The sequence below is a fragment of the Anopheles coustani genome, chromosome 3, assembly GCF_943734705.1.
Source record: "Anopheles coustani chromosome 3, idAnoCousDA_361_x.2, whole genome shotgun sequence".
Classification (NCBI taxonomy): domain Eukaryota; kingdom Metazoa; phylum Arthropoda; class Insecta; order Diptera; family Culicidae; genus Anopheles; species Anopheles coustani.
This window is the reverse complement of record NC_071288.1, coordinates 18,507,876-18,513,875: the sequence shown is the minus strand read 5'-3', so window position 1 is coordinate 18,513,875 and position 6,000 is coordinate 18,507,876.

Below are 6,000 nucleotides of genomic sequence, written 5' to 3'. Positions count from 1 at the left end.
TTGGTTCTGTTGCGAGTAGCAGCATGGAGGATTGACCAAGGGAACAAATTATCTCCCAAGTCTGGCAACGGCACCGGGCCAGACTCCAGATGATGCGCTAATGGAGTGAGGCGATCCGATCGAATCGCCCGTTGGAGGAACTCCATGGTTCGCGATCGAGTGCAAAGCAGAGGTAACGAAACTGAAGAGGCAAACGTTAAAACTCCAAAACGCCAAAAGTAGGCAATTAGTGTGAGCGTATAACCTCTACCCTTCATCAGCGTGGCGCCTACTGCTGCGTTCGTCGAGCAGCAGAAACCATCCCGTAGACGAGCTCCGGTTACCGTGCGGTCCAAGCAAACGCTGGTTCCGATTTCGATTGCGGAGTGGAAAATTCGATCTAATGAAAATCAGAGAAGCCCAGGCGAGAGGTCGATGGAAGCGATGGAAAAGAAACCCATCCGGAACGATTGCGGTATGACGACGGGAAGCGTTTGATTGGGAATTGGGCGTTTTATATTGGGTTTATTGCGGGCTTGCGACTATCTGACGATTAATCTTGCAGCGAATCAAGCGTGATGGTGTGATACCGAACGAAAGTGGCGAAAATACCAACCATTCTAAGGGGTTTGGAGGTTAATGTGTGCGATCGTAGAGAAGGAAGTTCTCGTGTGACGATTTAGTGGCGAAGATCAGCAGTATCTGCAAGAGTTTGTGAGTTTAGAGGGTACTCTAGAGTGTCACCAATTCAACCTCTTCAGCTGAAGATTGTTCAACGTAGGAGTTTGAAAAGAAAGGGTGAGTTAATTGGAATATGCTGTTTTATATTTTAACATTTTAGGGAATAACAGGTTGCTAGGACGGGGACTACATTTTCGTCGTTTCTAGTTTACACAATATTTTATACGACTTAGTAGATTAATGTTACCCCTATAAGACTCTTATTGTTTTAACATTTCTTTTTAATCAACACAATATTATATATCCACAATTGAATACCTTTTCCTACTCCTCCGATATCCGCATGTTTAGTATGACCTCAATCGAGCGATTTGTTTTTCTACTTAGTTACGCCAAAACGACGCGTAAATATTGACTAGCGACTACAATGAACAATACGGGACAGGGGGAAAATTGGATCCTTCTTAGCAAAAGCCCACCGAAAAGTCCTACTCCTCAAGAAAAATAGTTCGCGCGGGATGAGCTCGCGAAGGAACTTCCGCCGCAAACGTTCGCTTCTATTTTCCCAAACCTGAATGACCGCTTTTCGGGCCGTACTTCCACCTAGTTCCGCAAGAAGCATTTATTAACCTTTCATGCGGCAAACTATGAAACTACCAACCGTCCTCCCTTGGTCTGTGGAAATGCGATTGTCACTCGCTTGGCGAGACCAAGCGGAACGGGAAAGAATCAAAGGGGAAGGCTTGGACGATGGGTAAATTGACGGGTGGTGGTTATTGGAGCAAACGGGAAGAATGTGAGCGAGACCAGACACCCCCGACCGCCCTTGCAGTCGTTTATGCACGGTTTGTTAAGAATTCGTGAGTGGAAGGCATGTTGCGCGTCCGGGCGTTTTTTTCTTGGCCTTTTGCGTTAGCCAAAATGACGAATGGGCTTGGGAAAGCCAACCCCAGATGGTTGTTTTTCGATGTCCTATGATGTCATGGGGAAAAAAATGTGTCTTGGGATGGTTGTAATAAAGGCGACTTGCTCCATTTCACTGAACTTTTCCTCACGTGACAAGAAACTATACGCCAAAGAAATATTAAGTTCCAAGCAAAGGAAGTGAAAAGTTTTCGTAAAGAAATTTTCCATAACTCTGGTTCCGATTTCTCTCCATTTTTCCGTACCAGTTGGGGGTAAGTTTGGCTACACCCATGGCGCAAATGGAAACTGATTGTAACTGTTCCTTGTACCAAAAGTTGACTTTGACTATCGAACATAATGTCAGGTGGCTGCATTTATGTCCTTTAAGTCTTTTATTCACGTGAGGTCGTTGTTAAGGCCTAAGCTTGTTTTGCGGTAAAAACTATTAACAATACGCCTGCAAACGTAAACGTCCTCTGAATGCAGCATTTTGTGGTGAAAAACGCAATGACCTTGTTGTGTAAGTATTCGTTTTTCATGGCGACCGCCAAAACCCCGTTAGATGTCGATGGTTGAAGATGACGATGATGATGATGGTGATGGTGCTTCGACTGATGATGATTGGTAAACGGTAATTGCATGCCACCCAGCAGCCATATTTCAACTCAACTCGATTCGTCTTCTTTTAAGTGTCGACCATGGCCGAACCGTTTTGGGCCGGCTTTTCTTCACCATTCGGGGTGTGGAAAAAAGTTTTTCCGAAACCATTAGAATCGTTTCACCGCGCAAGGACAGCCCAATCCTTCGACAGTCCTTCGCGTTCACGGGAGGCCTTTGTTTGGTGTCGCCGCTTTTCAAAAGGCGCGCGGACGGTTTTCCGTAAGGATTTTGCGCACGTTACACAAGAAGTTTAACGCTTTTCAACCACCCCGCGTCTATAATTACGCGAAAAAAACCCGTAAGTGAAGGTATGTAAATGAAGAACTTAAAGTGAAAGAAACGAATAGCAAAATAAAGACAAGAACTCTTAGGAAAAAAGCGTTGCCACCCATCGTGGCGTCTTTAGACGGACGAGCGATGGTATGAAAAGCAATTAATAAAAAAGGTCATACTTTCCCATCGGGTCGGCCCGCTTCAATTTGTGGCAATTGGAGACAAGTTCACTTGACGATGGCTTCTGCAGCCCGAGCTTCTGGCGCTAATTGCTCGCATTCTGCAGAGTTCAATCTTCGAGGTCCATAAAGTGTCGACTTTTGTGTTTTTCCTTTCGCTCAGCGTTTTGTCCGCCGTCCACTCGGTGATGAATTAATGGTCACGAAAATTCGATTCTGTCCGTTCGCACTGCGTTGTTTTCTTCCTTTCTAACACAGAATCGCCCACTTTGCTTTCATACTGCACAGAAGCATTTCTTTTTCGCGGCGGGTTAGTTTATGACATAAGTATATGTTTTATTTGTTTGAACCGTCTCACAAGCAACGATGGTAAGCATAAACAACATGTTATTCCTCGACGCATGACTCACCGCACAAGTGATACCCGTTCGTTGAGTTGGTGGCATTGGAAATTTGTCCACTGGTTCTGGTTTATGGCCACCACATATTATGGACCTCCCTACGCCTTTTTCCGGGACGGTTGTTCCTTGATTACAGTAGCTGCTCCCCGATGGCGTCTGCGTGTTTGGCAGGCCACATTTATGGCCATTAATGGTATGTCACAAATTATGCACATTTTGCCAAAAAATGGACTCGAAAAAGGGGCGCATAAACGAGCCACTGTAGCAATCTGTTCGGTCACGCTCAGCTGGAGACTCCCCTGACTAGGGACAGGGAAAGAGGGGCACACAGGGTCGTGGGGAGGATAGGGTGGTGGTAGACTGATTTGTAGGATTTTTTTTTATTCCAAACATCAGTTTCAGTTATCGGTTTTGTTAGTTTCCGTTCGTCGTGGGGATATTATTTGTGTTTGCTGATGGGAAGCTACACGTTTTTCCCCCTGTTTGTTCCACTTTCCATCAGTTGCCATCGCATCCTGTTGTGTTCATGGTGTGTGGAGTTTGCGCTTGCTGATTTTGGGGAAACTTTTTTTGCGTGCCAGAACGATGTGTCTGCACGTTGAATAGCTGCATTTGATGGATTTATTTTTACTTCGGCGCTCGCTTTACTGATTGATTGTTCAATTGTTTTAGCTTCTTTTGTGGTTTGTTATTTTATATATCTAATTTAATTTCATTTGAATTTTGGTATTCAAACATAAATTAGAATTCATGAAAGTCAAACGTTTTGAGTGTTAGAAAAAGTTTTCCGCATCACACACAACCTTTCTCGGCAATTACGTCTGCTTGGTACATTGTAGTCATTCTGTTGGAAAAGTATGTCGTCTAACTAAAGCATGTGAAAATGGTTCTTCAAATATCCCCAACATTGTGCCAGTACATTCAATTATGCAGATGCCGGTATTTTGTGTGTGGCCTTTCAATTTCAGCAGACCGTTCTCGCAGACGATGTTTCGCTCGCTCTTGCAGAGACTTCATCTCGGATCCTTCGCCAGTCACGCAGTTTCTTCGTCTGGTTAATTGTCTGCTCGTCTGGTCTTCCGGCGGTCTGTCTGTCTGACTGTCTGCCATTCAGGATGTTTGTACGGACTCGGAAGCAGCTGTTGGCTTGTCTATCGGTTTTTCCCGTTTGCCCGTTACTTGTTCATTCCAGAAAAAAAAGCTAGGTTGGGAAAAAGAGAAGAACTTTGTCGTGGGATTGTTTGGTGATGGCAACGAGAAAAAGGCAAAAGGAGTTATCCTTCAAAGAGTTTTGCTCTAGGGTTATCGTCTGGTAATGTTTCGCAATGTTCAAACCTTCTTTTCAATCATCCTCGATGGCATTTAGCAACATTGCGATTCCGGTGTGGATTACGACAAATTCGCCTCGAACGGATATAAGGACGTACGGAGGAAGAACGAATAATGGCCTCCTATGGCCGATGGACCTTTAATTTTTCTCACGTGAAAACGCATTCGTGCAACGCGGACTTGGGAATGCAGGGGCCTGGACGCTGGAACCCGGGTTGAAGGGTGTGAGAAGCCCGCGAGGAGAAGGGAAGCCGCGTGTTTCGCTGTTTCTTTGCGGTTACGCTGTCTGCATGCAGGAAAGTTACACGCTTCTTCTTTGGACCGACCCGGTAGGTGCGGTTGGGGAATTTGAAGAACCATGCAACAGAACACCACCACCGCCCACCACTTCTCCCACCCTTTTTTTGCTGGGGCAAAGGATTTAAAGCCAGCGTGCTTGTGTGTCTGGAAGTCGGTGAGAAATCGTGTGGCCCGGAAATGACGTCACGGATGACATTGAGCGCCACTCTTCCGCAAAGAAGCCCTTCGCCGGGCCCCATGCAGCTCCCTTTCCCGACACATTCCTCAGCCAGCCAGAGCTAATTGGTTCGGTGGGAAAATTGCAAGCCGCCGAGAACCTTTGCCGACTCTCAGCTCCGGACGATTAGCGGAGGGCTTCATTGAGGAAAGTTTTCCGCTGTCGATGTGAAAATATGCTGCCTGGATGGGTTCGGAAAATGGGTGGAAAGCAGCAAAGAACGAATGAGCAAATCGGTGGTATTAGATGACTCGAAGCACTATCACCGTGTCTGGGAGAGTCGTGCAGTTTGTTTCTGAAATTCTTTTACGGGTCTGTGATAAGCGTGGCATATAATTATTATTTCTCATCGCTTCCGCGCTGCAGAGCGTTCCCTAAAGACTCCGTTCTTAGCTGACACTTTTGCGGAGCTAAATATGCCCATTATCTTATAATTAGTTTTTCTTTCACTGTGCTAGGTTTTCCAAACGTGGTATAGCTTCAGCACACTGCATTCTTTAAAGTTATTTCCTTATTTGGCCCATTTTTTACTTTTCTCGAGGGTTTCCAAAATTTGCCAGAAGTACATTGCAGGCAGCTTATTCATTTACCTTTTCTTCTGTTTGTATATGTTAACTAACTATTTGCTAAAAAGCTTATTCGTTTCATATTCTGTAAAAGGTTTCTGCATTGCGCTACAAGAGCAAATCATATATAAATACATTTTAATCAGTTCATATTTTTTGTCGACGTTGCTATGAATTGCGGTTAACAAAAATGTAAACCTTTATCTTTTGAAATTATGCAAATACCTTTTTTATTTATTAATAGGGTTTTAAGTGTCACCTTAATGTAAAATGCCAAATAAAAGAGTCAATTAAATAGTAGAGATACCAAAATGCGACCATGAAAATCAACTGCGTTATGATTGTCAGTAAATCTGTAGTAGCCTCTTTAAAGGAGAAAACTTTGAAGAAAGTGTGAAAGTGAAAATAAAAACAAACAGCAAAACGGAAACAGCATGAAGATGAGCTCCGAGGGTGATAATTTCGCAGCTTTGAAGCGGATACACAGAATAAAGCAGGAAAGAGAACAA